The sequence below is a fragment of the Cydia splendana genome, chromosome 14 (assembly GCF_910591565.1).
Source record: "Cydia splendana chromosome 14, ilCydSple1.2, whole genome shotgun sequence".
Lineage (NCBI taxonomy): Eukaryota > Metazoa > Arthropoda > Insecta > Lepidoptera > Tortricidae > Cydia > Cydia splendana.
Window position 1 is genome coordinate 12,650,001 of NC_085973.1, and position 16,730 is coordinate 12,666,730.

Genomic DNA, 16,730 nt, shown 5'->3' on the forward strand with positions numbered 1-16,730 from the left:
GTGTATAATTTGTTAACCCGAGCGAAGCCGGGGCGGGTCGCCAGTGAATAATAAAGTAACATATACCTATGAGGCTAATTCGAAAGTACATACACTGACATGTCAAATGGAAAATTAAAGTGTACAGTCGCCATCAGATATATCGGAGCGGCCAAGGTGTTCACAATATGAACACGCGCTCTAACGCCTTGACAATAGAGGCGTGTTCAGATATTTGTGAGCGCCTTGACCGCTCCGATATATCTGACGGAGACTGTACATTATGAGAAAATGTGTCTGCGGTTTCGATTACTTACCGTATAATTGTATATTAAGTCGCACTCATCACAGTGATTAGACCACATGCATATCTTCTGAGATTGACCGCGATAAATTTTAGGGGTAAAGTTTTAAGGAAAAATCATTTAGGTATATACAAGATATACCGGGTGTGGCCTGTAACACGAGCAAATAATTAAAACATAGATTGTACTCCTCAAACGGTGACACTTTTGTTCAACAACTTTTAAAAATTATGAAGTATTTAGACTCCCTATTTTTCATACAAAATAAATATTATCTTCAATGGACGCCATCGCCACGCCATATTATTGTGATTGACGTCGCTTATCACGCCTTAAACATAACAAAATTCGCAATACATTGCGTCTTAGAATAAACTTTAAAGTGTAATAAAAATCAAACGTATTTAGGTGAAACAACCACACTTTTTCCTATTTTTTAACTTTTTGGTGAGGGCAAATTTAATCCTCTACAATCATGGTCACCCTACAAGACCTAATTAATAAGCATAAAACCTCTTTAATTTTTGATTACGAAGAAAATAAACTGTCAAACTTAAGTGAGATACGAGTTTTCATAAGTAACCAGACCGCGATGACAATGGTGACATTCAATTTGACACAGAATATCGGTAGTTTAGTATTCTAATTTTAGGGTGACCACGCATGTCGTAAATAAATTAATAACTTTTTTTTTCAACACGACTCGAAAATTAACGTTAACCTCACTAATACTGATACGAAAGTGTTGCTTATCATTTACGAAATGCGCAGTATTAGTCCTGCTCACGTCTCCTGAATCACCCTGTACAGGTATGGGAGTGCCAATGTGTGGGTGATCTCCAGTAGAACATATTTTCCATCTAGTGGGCAGGTGATCTGGGCACGACACACAATATCAGGTTATTTATGGACTCCTCCGGGCCACAAGTAGTTTCCTACTTGTTTATATTTCACAACTTGTACCAGAACTAAACACTATTTTATGAAGTTGAAGATTCGCGTCTGGACTTTCCGAAAACCATTTGAAACTGCAATACAAACGTAATTACGTTTGTAGTGTCCAGTATGGTTACCATCAGTTTGTCACTGATATAAACGCCGTCGAGAACGTAATTTACTTTCTATACATCTCGCTCGCACTCGCATATTAGTGCAAACGGGATGTATAGAAAGTAAATTACGTTCTCGATGGCGTTTATGTCAGTGACAAACTGATGGTAACCGTACTGATCTTTAACCCAGAGAATATAGCAAAAAAAAATGATTTTACTTGATCGTGGCTTTACCAACATCCACCGGCGAAGGAAATTCAAATTGTTTTTTTTACCACCTACCTATAATACATACACGATGATTTTTAATCGGTGATCAGGAACCAATTTTTCTAATTCAGTCATCGATGGCGATCACATTTAACTATGAAACCAACCGCGAAAACGCGAAAAAAAAATTAACTCTCTCATAGAAAATATCAACATCGGACCAGCCCAAATGTATGAAACAGGCAAATTTTTTTTCTGATGTATATGGATGTATATTACGTATATTTCTCACATTATATTAAACTTCAAATTTTGAAGTTTAATATAATGTGAAAATGATTTCCAAGCAACAGGGTTCCACCATTGGAGATGAAGGATAGAAGTTCCGGCGGACGTCCGGCGATGATGGCCGGAAGTTATGAATTAGACCCACCGGAGAGCGTGCTAGGCCTAGTTTACAGCCAAACTCAATCAGAATGTCTACCACTTGTAGGATCTAAATGTAGGTTAAAGTCAGGTCGTTCAGTGAGAGATCCAGGAATAAGAAGAATAAGAATAAGAATTCGTTTATTGTTTACCGTGTCAAACAAGATGTTAAAATAATACATAGTCACAACGGCTACCCTGTTCGGGTATACAATATTACACAATTACAATATTATATACAGATAACTTAAATTTATGGTGGTGGTCACGGTCAGGTGGTTTTGTATTTGGTTGGTTAATCAATAAATGTTATAACTACCCGAAAATGTACAAATTATTTGTTTACTATTATCAAAAAGAATAGATAGTACAGAGGGGTCCTGTCATTGTCAATTTTGTAGTCACGGTACATTTACTGCCATCTATCGACACACGATTAAAACTTAAAATAAAATTGAAAATGTATAAAATAATCATAATATGTTTACGGATAAATGATTCTTAATTTTTATTGTTCCATACTGACCCATGTTCTTTCACTGATATGTGTTAAAATTGTTAAATACCAAACGGTGTCGTTAACGCCATCTAGCCGAGAATAGGCCAAAGGTAATGGCGCCATCTATTCGAGAATGACTTTTCCTTGGCCGTCCGAGGCACGTTTTTTTCTTAGACTTTATTTATCTTATACGGAGTTATATATATCTCTGCTATTATTTAATTACCTACCTAAAGATACAGAGTATAGATATAAGAAAAGGATTAAAAGTAATTTTTATTTTAGAAAAAATCTAATCTTCAAGAAAAAAGCTAACTCCCATCTTAAATGCCGGCAACACACATTACTTAAAACCCCTCTGGTGTTGCAGGAGTCCATGGGCGACGGTACTTGCTTACCATCAGCCGATTCGTCGGCTCTATTGCCTCCTATATCATAAAAAAATGTTCCAAGGGCTTGTAGGGTTGTAAGTTTAAAATTACCTAGGGGGTCCCTTTCTTTGACATAAAGTTTTAAGACATAATGTATTGTTTGTCATATTATCATTAGTCATAATTCTGAAACCGTAAACTTTTCAGGATTTTCGTAAGGTTGTCCCATAGATAGGTTAGGTCAGGTTTGTTTTATGGCATTTCTGAAATGTTACGCGTTTCTGAGTAAAACAAATTATGACTAACGAAAATACGGACAAACAATACATTATGACTTAAAACTTTTTGGGAAACAATAGAGAGCCATTACCTATGTATATATTGAAAAACATAATCGGTACGGCAGCGGGAGGATTGGAGTTCCGGCGATCGTTATGATAGCCGGAACTTACAAATTAGATCCACCGGAGATCGCACTAGGCCCAATACTTACCGCCCAACGGCAACTATCATTATAGTGGCATTATATACTTGTACGGGGGCGTTTTCAGGGTTCTGTGCCAAAAAAAGTTAAGAAGGAATTCTCATGACGCGACTCTGTCTGTCTGTCCGTCTGTCATAACGTTTAATATCTTGGGAACAACCGTCGCTATCCATCTGAAATTTGGAATAGTTTAATATAATAATAAGTATTTTAAGTTGCAACCTTCTACTCCAAAATCACTGCGCAACTTCTTTACCGGGCTAAGATAGAAAGACAGAAGGATGACTCACGTTAGACTGGGTCGTGTCCGAGCCGGAGCTTCCGGCGCTTACTTTTCTATGACGTGACAGGCGATCACGTGATGCTTTCCATAGAAAACGATGCGCCGATAGCTCCGGCCCGGACACGGCCCGGTCTAACGTGAGTCATCCTTAAGTACTTAAGTAGTAGACCTATAGTTTTGTAGTCAGTAGTCACATATGACTTTGGAGCATATCAATCACATCTAGAGTAAAGGAATGTTAATCGCCCCGCCCTGCCTAACTTTGAAGGCCCGACGTACACCTTGACCCACGGCTGAGGGCAGTTAACTTTCATTCATGTTTCGATGTTGTCAGATCGACATTTTACGGTGTAATTAAATTTAACAAGTGCAAGTATAGAGGCCGTAGTGATGTAAATATATGATACGTGGATTGGATTGCTGTGTGTTGCTCGGAAATGCAATCATTGCCATATTTCAGAAATTTCTCAGACATACATACATACGGTCTTAGAGTTTCTGTAAGTATTCAATTTATTAACTAAAAAGTATAGTATAATAAGGAAATTTCATTAAAATTGTGTGATGTCTTTGCCAATGGCATAGGTTTATACTGACAAACCCACTAAGCTAGTACGTAAGCGTAGTTAGTAAAGTGTGTGAAAATTAAATAAAATGTACGCATTTTATTTAATTTTCATACCTAGTAATATAGTAAAAGTAATAACAAAATTAATAATAGGTATTACTTACAAATTTAAAGGTCAAATCTCAAACTGCGGTCGATTTCCCGGCAGTAATGGCCTATTAATAATAATAAGTAGGTAGTAAAAAATCATGTAAAGCAAGAACTAGTCGAGAAGGTAATTGAATGCTGGAGCTACAATCAAGTGTTGAGAAACATGCATTTAATGAGCGCTGCCATTGACATGGTGCATATGGACCAAGTATTATATTAAGTAAGTAAAAGGCAATTCAAATAGTGTAGAGCCTGCATAATCCCAAAAATGTTACACAATTTGAACAGACAAGTTATTAATAATGCGTGTAAACTGATAAGACCTACAAAATACCTACAAATTTCACACATTCATAACATAACATAATATTATGTTAAAATTATTTTTAATGATTATGTTTTTCTTTAGGAGTGTAACTTCATATGAAAAAACTGAAAATATACTATACCTTTACTATACCTTTGTGGAATCAACAGGAACTGAACAATTTAACCAATATTCATTTTCTTTATGTCTAAATACTATAAGTACAATTTAAAGATCTTCTGCAACTATTTAGACGTAAATTTAATTGCCTTCCTAGGTACTTAAATGCGTAGAAGTGCAAAATCTATAAAGTCGACAAAATAAGACCGAACAAAAAGTATATCTGCGTGTCTGTATCTATAATTTTTTGTTAGTCAATGGCGCCTCCAAATTACAGTGATTGGGTGTGGGCTCGCGGTTTCGCCAAATTGGAGCACCTAGTGTGGTCTCGCCTTAGTTTTTGTGACACATTTATTATTCATATTATGTAACTATGTGCACTTTTACTATATTTGTCATTGAAAATATGGACAGACGCCTACCTACACACTTACTACATAACACATAACTTTTTAAGGATAATTGTCATACCCTACCAGGGTGCCATGCGACCCTTTTCCATTGTAACATCTACGATACTATACTACTACCTACTACTATACTAGTCTTATAATTTTTGTTCTTAATGTTTTTCCCAACTGAAGAAGAAGTAAAGCTTGTCAAAGTTTGATCGAACTTACGTTTGTACGTATGTATTTCGTCAGTACACCCAGTCTGCATTTTAGATATGTAGGCTTCAGCCTACCTGCATTTCCAATCGTCTGGCGGCAATCATTTGGCCATTGGCAGAATGAGACGAATGTATGAAGTATGAAACTTGCCGTGCTTGAGCCTACAACTACATGGAAATGCGGCCTTAGCCCTAAATATTCACCCCCTTATTCATAAACTTTACGGGCCTGATTTAGTTAAATTATTTCCTTTCTTACATATACATAAGTCATAATGACAGATAAGGACAAACGATTATTAGCTAATTGAGGTTTGTAGCGCGTTTATGAATAAGGGGAAGAATCTATTCTATTCTATCAGAGTATGCGATAAAATTAGAATTTGTGTGTGACCCCATAAGGCCTAGGGTTTAGAGAATCAATACCTAAATGTTACGTTGGTCGTAAAATATTTCTTGTTGATAGGTGTAAGTCGGCAGGATGATTTGTGGCTTTCCGTTAGAGAAGGGTTATTATGCTTCATGTGCAATAAGAACCATTCTAATATCAGGTTTTCTGTTAGAATTTCAGACAAGAACCCTTATGTAATGGAAAGCCACATTTATAATACGAAGTGCTACTGGAGTTGGTCACAGTATAATTTTTTTTTTTTTTTTTAACATAGAAATCTGAGTGGTCACAGTATAAAAAAGAATATGCATTCATTTATTGGCACAAAAAAAAAGGCAAAAATATATAAGCCTAGAATCTAAGTGACCAGTACGAATATTCCCTTGTGAAACATTTCCAAGTATTTGCTAATAGTTTTATGCAATTTACTGTATTGTTGCATAGAATTGATTTCGCATTGGGATTACGATGGCGGAAATTATTTCATCGTTACGTTTTTATACGGCGAATACATTTGCATACCTACTGGCTACTTATTTGTGTTTTAGCTAAAGATGGATTTTGTAAGCAACAATGCCAAAATCTACAAGAAGATAAGAAGGGTACAGTCGCCTGATTGTGAGCGGATGTTGTAGCCTATGGATACGATATGACACTTAATTGATCACGTGCCTTACTTGTGTAGTCATAAACAAAAGTGAGAGAAGCAGCTAAGCGGGCGAAGGATATATCGGATAAGTTTTTTTTTATGGTGGTGGTGGTTTTTTTTTGATATCATTAAACGTACTGGTGCTCGACGCGGTCCCAGTACATCACATCTTGAAACTTAAGTAATTGACAATAGAGGTGTCATCTATTGGGCATTAGCATGTCGAGCACTCGTACGTTTACCTTATTTAACGTCGACCAAATCGACCAATTTGCGGTTTTTGAACGCATCATATAATGTAATACTTTCGCTTCAAATGACAGATGATTTTTGTCGTAGGTAATTGGTAGACTGTCGTTGACTGTGGCTTGGATTTTTTTTATGAAAGTTACAATAAGTAAATATTGCCTAATGTAAAATGAAAAATGGAGTAAGTATGTGGGCTGAAATACGCTGATTATTATGATGAAACGAAGTTTAATTATACATAGAACCACTATCTAGAAACTGACACGCAAATTGCCTGCTATCATCATATATCAGAAGTTATACGCGCGCAATTACTGATGCGCATCCACTGTGATCGATCGCAAACTCTCACGCATCTCTTTATTTACGGGTCAATTCGAGTTTTAGTTATGCGATCTGATTCCGATACGATACCGATCTGTCAGTGTCAAAAGTGACATTTTTGGTTGAAGAAATGTTTTTTTACACTGACAGATCACTATCGTATCGGTGTGACATCTTATAAGCATTGTTCGAATTGGGCAGAAATACCTATGTATAAGTTTAGTACTATAACATTTATTTGTTTGATTTGTTCTGATCACTGCGCTAATGCTAATAAGCGTGATAGATGGCAACGTCAACATACCTATATGTAAATATATTACCTTTCCTTGTATTTCTTACACACAAAAATATTGAATGTCTTCTTTAAATCTTCTTTAAACATTGTGTTTTATACCGACTTTATTTCCTTTCTGTTTTTTTTACTTTGCTTCCTTTACATTCGTTCTTATAAATATGTACTACTTTATTCTCAATCGCGTTAATGCTTCTTCAATTTAGAAAATACATAATATATGTTATTTATTTTAGGGTTAGGTTAGTTCCATGGAGAATGGAAAATATTTTGAAGTTAGGTATAAAATAAATGATAGTGCCCTTTTATTGTGTTGGTATATAGGCCATGTCTATATTTATAGTACATGCTCGAATTTAGGTAGGTATTAAGTATATGATAATATGAGTATTTAACTACTTACATAAATAAAATAGTACGATTTTTTACAATCTTTTGATTTATATAATTATTATGATTGAAACATTAAATAGCCAGCCATAATGCTCATTAAGCAAATTTCTATGTGAATTCGGAGATGCAAAGTTACACAACGCACAGTAAGTAAACTCTAATTCGAGCTAATCGTCAGCTATCATTTTAATTACTTCCTCTTATGCACTCGGCTTGGAAATGTATCGGTTTCCTCATACGCATTTCCTTTCAAAACTGCTAATTATTTATGCTAAATCGACACTTAGCACATAATTAGCTGATATATTCGGTACGTTTTTAACAAATCATATTTTGACAAGTACAACTACGTATTTGCGGTATGCCGGTATGCCTAAACTTTCTAAAGTCAAATGTAAAAAAAAATATATATGTGCAGGTGGTAAACAACACACGAAACGTGTGAAATCTTGTTGTTATATTGAAAGAGCCTATATCTACGTACCACGCGATCATTAGATAATATTTGTGTTTATTGTAACTGTATGAAATCATTTCTTTAAATAAAACTGTAAATTGAACAAGAAATTGGAACAGTTGACGCTGCGGGAAATAAATTGAGATGTTGTCAAATTACACAATAATTACTAATAAGATACATCAATTTACTTTGCTACTCTTGTGGATAAAATGCAACTTTCTCATCAGTAATGGAAAAATAAAGAGAGCCCTTACCTTACGAGCTGGTGTGGCGAAAAATAACTAAAACAATTCATTCCGCGCCATTGTTCTAGCCCCAAAATAGCTTAGCATACACACCATTGTGTCGTAGTGTCAGTGTCTACCTCACTGCACAATTACTAATTAATTACGCCAATTCAATTTCATGAGGTCATTCAGCGAACTAAATCCTAGAGGTCGGTTTAAAGTGGGTTACAGGTTTCAATAGAGACGTTCATCAGGTTTCAATAGAGAAGTCATCTCACTCTAAATGCATAGAATTCAGCAGTACTTTGTCTCTAAAACTCATTTAAGACAAATCTTTCATCTCCAGAATAGATTCCACCTGTTCAATTAAGGACATTCTATTCGCAAACTCCACAATCCACAATATATGTATAAACTGGATAATCTTATTGTCCAAATTAATCACGTTATGGTAAGCAAAGCATTATGCGCGGAGCCTCCACAGCTCCCTCCAATAGCTCAGAACTTAAACATATGTCGGGTGTAAGCTGTCATAGTCAGAATCAACATCAAGTGTGGGCATTGGGCTTAGTTAGTACAGCATTAGTTAATACAGTTTAGTAAACACGTAGCATATACAATAGTAGCGTTGAGAAAAAAATACTTACAAATTTCAAATTTCGAAACGTATGCACTTTGTAAACCCTGAGGACAAATATGGAGGAGGGCGCAACTCCCAGTTTGCACTAGAGCTTCATGCATTATGACATGATGAAGTGGACGTGGAAAAAACCTATCTAAGAACCATAGCTGGTATAGCACACATACTTTATAGAAAACCCCAGTTAAGCTCTATTTTAGAGATAACAGGAAACATTTGTGGGCACAAACACACAAACAAGAAACCATCTCACTCTAATTGCATAGAATTTATCTTGTTCTATATGTTTCGTTGGGTATATCTTTTGGTAGCTATACGAAATGAAATACTTGCTCCGTCCGTTTCTTTACTCTTTTATTACTCAATTATTTGAAACTCAGTAACTTCGGCTTTACAGAATTAGAATAGGAATGTTAATTGTAAAATCTATTTGTAAACTCAACAGCCTCGTGCCGTATATTAAAGTGATTAAAAATAATTAATTGAAAACCAGTTTTATTATACTTGCGTGCTGGTAGTAATGATTGGAGAATATGGAGGAATTTTACTCCAATTAATTATTTAATAAATTATTTATATAAATTAGGCAATTAATAATTGGCTTTTTTATAGGTGTACTACCTACATATTAATAAAACTTCATCATTAGATTTCTTCAGTTAAAAAGTTCAGTCGCTTGAAGAAAAGATATTTACAAGATGTAGTGCATAATTGTTTTCCATCATATTTTCTCGGAAACGTTCGTATTTGTCATGCTACTTCAGTGAACCTCAGTACTTTTTGTACCGAGACTGACTGAAATAGCAAGACACGTTCGTATATTTGCGAGAAAATACAATGGAAAACAATTATGCACTACATCTCTTTTTTGTACACTGGCGTTCAAAAGTGCATGGAGATGTTTCAACCGTAATATTAACGCATTACGGTCGACATCTATCCATGCACTTTTGAACGCCACTGTACATATGCTGTGCCTACACTAACTGGACTCTAATAGGAATATATAATAAATTACATAGGAATATATAATAGGAATGTTAATTGTAAAATCTATTAACCAACGTACTATATAACTGAAAGTATAAAGTAACTGGACTTTAAGCAGATAAGAGAAGATGGAGTTTACATGGGTAAAAATACAGAGGTCCGGTATTTATATACATCGAACTCATCGAAATTTAATGCAGTTAGCAGCAGACGTCTAAGGCGACAAAACGCAAAAACTTACCTACTTACACACTGAAAAAATAATTAGTAAAGATAATGATGATGAGCGATGTAATAGGGGTATAAGAAGATGAGTTTCCATTGGTTTTATTTGCGCTCCTCATACCTAGTTAAATTTTCTTCGAACACAGCTCAGCTACCTAGGTACCTCTCTAAGTGTTGGTAGATGCTCACTCTTTAGGCTTTTAGTAGTTGCAGCAGTTATTGTAAGTACTTATTATTTTACGTTGGCCAGATCAAATAATACTATTTGCACTTATTACTTGTATACTTCACAATAAAAGCAAACGAAAATATATTGCAAAAACATTGTACCCATTTTTCACGGAACAAAGTTGAATTTATTGAATGCAAAGCGGCAGGTGTTGAGCCTTCCGCTGTCTTGGTCTGTAATTTACAACTTGCATCCTAAAATCTCTGCCCATCCGTTTCCGTCTTTTGTTGGAGTCGTCCTTGAATGTATCATAAATATAACTTATTAGGTATGTTGATCTCTTCATCGCTGGTCCGGTTTCATAAGTAGCAAAAAATGGAAACAGCTTCTGCAAATCTCATCAAAATTTAAGGGACGCGTTGATCAGGAATGAAGAATACGACCATGAAAAAGTGTATAGAATCAGACCAAGAAAAGTTTGCAGCGATTTTGATAGTCCACGCAGTGCAAGTGTTATTTATTTGTCAAAATTACATAGAAGTTTGACGTTTAAAATAACACTTGCACTGCGGGGGCTATCAAAATCGCTGCAGACTTTTCTTGGTATAACTCTATATAGATAATATAAACGTGTATGTACTCGTAGGTAGATTTCAAGACAAGCATTCCTGATATAAAGAGGACAAGCGGTTCCAGGTTGCACTGCAGCATTCCTTGCAAGGCAGCGGCCGTCCGTTGCTTCGGCAAATCTCGACTCAGTTCGAAAGTAGACTCGCGCTTGCTTGGACGCGCGCGCGCACTCGGTGCTTCTATATTCAAATTTGAAATTCGTCCGTTACCGAAATATTGTTTTTTTGTAAAGAATTTTGAATAGTGGCCAGTGCTGTGATTTTATACGCTGAACTGATTGGATCTTGAAGGATTGTGCGTACTATTCTTAAATTGGATACCTATACCGCTTAGGTGCGGCTGGATTGTTATTTTTGTGTAAGTATATGTTTGATTTACTAATTAAGTATTTGATCAGCTTTTATAACAACGGGTTCTGAATATTGGCCTCGAAAGTTTATGTCTACATAGCCAAGCTTACGGTATTTTGAAGCTGGTTTAGATTTATTTAGATTATAGAATGCAACTGCTAAATCAAATTTAAAGTTGAATAATATTTTAAGTATTTACTATTTTTATTTTATTCGGTTGTAATTACAAATTAGCTACAACAGTTTCTCTCGTACCATATACTAATTAACTACCTACAGTCATTTATTTTTATATATGTAGAGAAATATACATATGTTTATGCAACTAACATAGCTACAAACATTAGGTGTTGGTTTCCGGCTCGTTATACCTCGTTAAATATGACCTATGAGGCTATACAATAGTATACATTAGTCTTAGAAACACGCTACCTGTATAAATAAATACCAAAACTTCATATTTAGTTCTAAGGAAGCTAAAAGTCGACTCTATATCGATGAAGTCGCCTGCGACTGCGCAAACTACAGGGCAAGGCACTTGTATAAACCATATAATTATTTTTAATTATGATTAAAGGGTACTTTGTAATGAATTTTCTACTTTTAAAGTTTTTAAAATGTTGGGTTACAGAACATCACGCAAAAAAGACATAACGAAAATACGATATAAGTAGATATGTTAACATAAATAATAAATATACACAAACATTTAGATATGTAAAGGTCAAAGAAATTTGCAAAACCCCTCTTTAAACTTCTTGCCAATACCTATAACGTTACTTCGTTAAATGCATCAACTCGTTTGGGGCTTGGGCGGTAGAGCGGGCGACCCAAAGAAACCTAGAACATGCCCACTTGAGTATAGGCGGACCAATCAGTAAAAAAAAGAATAACATCCCTAGTCAAGTAGGTTTGTTTAACTTTAAATACAATAGTCCAGCCTACATACAAGCATACCTACTAATGTCCTAAATAAATAAATTCAGTCTTGTCACGTCTCACACGCCTGTCAGTGATAGGCATATTTTCTCTCGCAAATTTGCATTGGCATCACATCTGTTTGAGATTTCTCGGCCGCCGTCTGCGCAAGTTATTTCATTGATAGAGTTTAACTTACATTGAGGTAAACTCTATTCAATTTAAAAACAGGTCGGTATGTTACTATCGCACATAACCATGTTTAAAAGAAAAATAACAAAATATGTATATAATTTTGCACAAAACCCAAACTTATTCCAATAAGGAATTTCTTCCAGCTTAACCTACCAAAAAATGTGGAAAGTAAACAACATAGCATAAAAAGTGCACAAGATGCCAAGTTTTTTAACAGAAACCAAATGCATATGTAACAATATTCACAAGTAACCCCAGTGCGCAGAGTAGGTACAGCGACTACAGCGTACCCATAGTTATAGAAATAGGTATACCTTAGTTATTAAGTTTAAGTTATTAAATATGTCGTCATCATGCAATTCGCAATAAACAAAAAGGGGATTATTGCGCCAAATTTAGATTTATGATTTATTTCGAATACTATAATTACCTATAAATAACTAGTATTCAATGTATTTAAACGGACAAATTCAACAGTTTCTTTAATTTATAGAACAAACACTCAAAAACTAAGAAAAAAATCTTTGGGCGCCATTTTCTCAAAACGGTGCTCATGCGGGTTAACACATTATTGCTTATCACTATCAGCATCCAAATTCATCTCTCAACAATTTGCATTTAGCACCAAAATCTGCTTGAGATAGAAATCTCAAATCTAGCGCTGCCGCTGGAATGCTGGCGCGGATGAAAACATGCGCAGCGCCTGCGAATTTGTATACCTAATTACTGCAACCATTTTAATGATGGTTACGAATATTGCCTTCGGACCCATTTGGAATGTGGCATTTATGTTGTCAACATTAGCACACTGCTTTGTTAAAAGTTTTTAGATTGGCCGTTGCATCAAAAATTGCATGTTAGGATTATGTAAGTTACACGACCTCCCAAATTCGTTGAGCATTTACAAATGCTAAGCAATTTTATTGTACCGCGTATTAGTTATTTAGTTTTAAATATAGGTAGCCATTTTTCTTGGTAAAGTAAGTTTGTTTTTACCTGCTTTTGTAGTAAATTGCTTATAATATAAAGTTATAACAGTTGTTTCAACAATCTGGTGGCAAATTCAGCTTGTGTTAATATCGTGATATAACGATCAAACTCACAATATTATTAAATAATTGTAAAACTTGCGAAAAATGCAGTTACAATTCGAAAAATTAAGTCAATTTTAAATTTACTTAATAATGGCGGCCACTGTCACGTCATGTAATTTTGCGGTGTCACGAGCTGTCAAATAACATTGCGGAATTAGATACACACCTGTTTAGGTCCAATTAAACATAACCATTCGAGCGATAAATTGAACATGCACCTAATTTCGGCGCATTATAACAAGCCTAACCACTATATTAGTTGACGTAACAAAATAAAAATCACTTGATCATTACAGTTATTTCAGTTACATCATGTACCGCTGACGGCTCTTCAAGCGCCATTTGTTGATTTCTCGCTTCATTGCTTGTAGCGCGATCTATTAGACAGTCTTTTGTTTTTAGATATTTTATCGACCCTTCTAACAGTACAGATGTAATGCATAATTATCCATCGTATTTTCTCGGAAACGTTCGTATTTGTCATGTTACTTCAGTCAACTACAGTCAGTGCTTTGTGTACCGAGACTGACTGAAATTGCATGATAATTATGCATTACCTACATCTGTATTTGCCCTCCCGCTAGAATTTTGCGAATAAAACTAGATATAACTGAACATTTGGACAATAAGTAGCTATTTAAGCTACGAAAATCCTATCCACAAATTCCACAGTAATGTAGTCCGATGTAGGTAGATATTAATCTAAGATCCCTGGATACCTGTATAGTTTATAGGTACTGTAAAAAAATTAGGAAATGTGTTGATCTTTTATCGCTCTACTTATATACCTGTATAGTGTATCGGACTTTTCTATGAGAATGTATCGGACTTTACTATTTGGCTGTCTTTTCATCAAAAACGAAGAACGAACTTTCTCTTTACACATCACATTTTGTTTACGTTGCAGCTAATGCAAGTTCTTTCAAATATAAGTAGCCATGTTATGGACACTACCTTAGATGCTTAAAGAAAATTAGATGCTTGAAATCAAACCGATCAACCAAAGTAGGTACTAGTAAATCAAAGTATACAGCGTACGCAAAAGTGCCTCTATAGCCTGTGTGTCGATTGTGAAGTATTTGTTAATGCTCTTCCTACTGTTCACATTCGACCGACCATAAATATTAAAGTGATAAATATTGATAGATAGGTGACAGGGTTAGTGACAGGTTAACGGTTGACATTCATTTATTTTATTTAATATTCAATGACAATAGAAGAAGTACTTTCTACACAACCATTGGGTAAGGCAGAAAAGATTAAAGAAGATAATGTTTTGATATCTTTACTATTCAAAGATTTCTTGAAAAGAAAGTCCAGGGACTGGTAGAAAACCAGCTAAATGTTTAGCAAATAAATAGCTTCTAAGTTTCCGACCTAAGGCATTCAGGAAATAATCAAGACTACAGTTAATGTTTGCGGTGACAGCAATTTACACCAAGACCCTAAGTAGTACAGAACTATTTCTACAGTACCGTTAGGGCACTGGTTACTTGATTAGATTATCTACTTATAGTATGTTTATTTGGTTATTCGCCTTTTCAAACAAATGACCTAAAAGCTAGTCAGAAATATAAAAACAAACCTATTTGAGAAGGTCAGAAAAAGTATTGAATATATAAGAATTGAATTAGTGTTAAGAGCTGTACCAAAGCTGTGGGAAGACGTAGGTACTTAGTAAAAATATGTAATACGGATAGAAACACAACAAATAATAAAAATTTATCGTACGTTCATTTAAGATTAGTCATAGCCGTATTATGGTCGCGCTTATCGCATTAAATGTCATATCATAGCGCTCGTCTTTTTCACGGTAACAGAAAGTGACATATCTCTACTAAATCCTATTAAAAACAAGTAGCCGCAGCATACTTAATAAACGCTTTACGTAAACGTTCTAAGTGACCGGTCTGAGACAGGAAACGTTCAAAACATCATGTTCCTCAGTGACAGTATCAAGTCGCCGTAGAAGCGTAGCGTCAGCACCGTTAGACATACATGATTGCTCGGAACCATGAATTCACATTATTGCGCGAGCGCAAAGGAGTCTTATTTTTGGGGTAACCAGTGTCGTGACCTCAAGTTTCAGAAATGAGTTATTCCCACCTTTTACCACAATATTTTTTATTAGAGACACTAATGGAAAAAATCTTAGTAGCCAATTCCTAGACAGGTTGCCGAGCGGCTCCCGTAACTAGTCGTGTCATTAACCCAGGATGGGGGGATTACTACTTACTAGGATGTTTCCTATCAGTTACCAGTGGTAACAACTGGGAAAACATATTATTTTATGATAATATTTCTAAATTTTAACTAAGTAACCAGTGAAATCAAGTGAAAAACAATGCCAGCTGTAACCATTGGCAACAGTCGGAAAATCCCTATCAATCGAAGAGCACTTATACTGGTTTCCCTGGGTCCTCGACTCATCCGTGCACTGTGAGCGTTAATAATAACGCGGAACACGGCGGTCTAATCGCGCTGGCCCACATTTTAATACTCGCGGTACCGTTGCGGTTAAAGGCTGACACGGAATCATCTTTATATTTTTCTTACACATTTTTTACACACCTGATTGTAGCAAGACTTTTTATAATATTTTTAGTGCCAGTTGCACCATCCGCATTTGACACACTGGCGCGCCGCGGCGGTTTACTATGAAACTTTCCATACAATAAAATTTAGCGAACTCTTTAACGATGATAAACAGTCACCTTTAGTCACTTTAATTATAAATGTATTAAAATCATGAAGTCAACTTTAACCTACTTTTTAATAGGCGTACCTACCGATATGAAACTCTTCAAGTATTTATGTTAATCCAGATGAGAGCCGTGCTTTGCTTGTATTTATTCGAATGCCACAGTGATTTTATAGAGAAGTCAGTTAACATGCCATCGTCAAAAAGGCTTTTCTTTCTAATAATCTTCAATCCTAATACTGTCTTCCGCATAAAATTTCGAAAGGCAACAACTTCCGTATAGAAATCTATCGTTTAATCTGGCTATGGATGTCCTTTTAAACGTATACGTAAAGACACTTCCCGTACAAGCGAGTTTAAATGCATGGCACGGCTCCAAGATCGTGGCTCAAGCCACACTTCCTTCCAACAGTTCCAACCAACTTTATTAACTGATTTATTAAGAACGTTTTCTTTTCTCGAGGCT

The 16,730-nt window shown here is 35.3% G+C and overlaps 2 protein-coding genes across 2 annotated transcripts in view; one reads left to right on the top strand and one right to left on the bottom strand.

Annotated features, from left to right (window-relative positions):
- The window catches only part of LOC134796805 (deoxyribonuclease-2-alpha), a 464,519-nt gene that overhangs the window by 345,585 nt on the left and 102,204 nt on the right, over positions 1-16,730 (bottom strand). The gene's annotated exons all lie outside the window — the stretch shown is intronic.
- Positions 11,158-16,730, top strand: part of LOC134796753 (uncharacterized) — a 73,295-nt gene continuing 67,722 nt past the window's right edge. The window contains exon 1 of the mRNA XM_063768957.1: positions 11,158-11,363. The gene's annotated coding sequence lies outside the window, so the exon portion shown is untranslated. The remainder of the gene's footprint in view (positions 11,364-16,730) is intronic.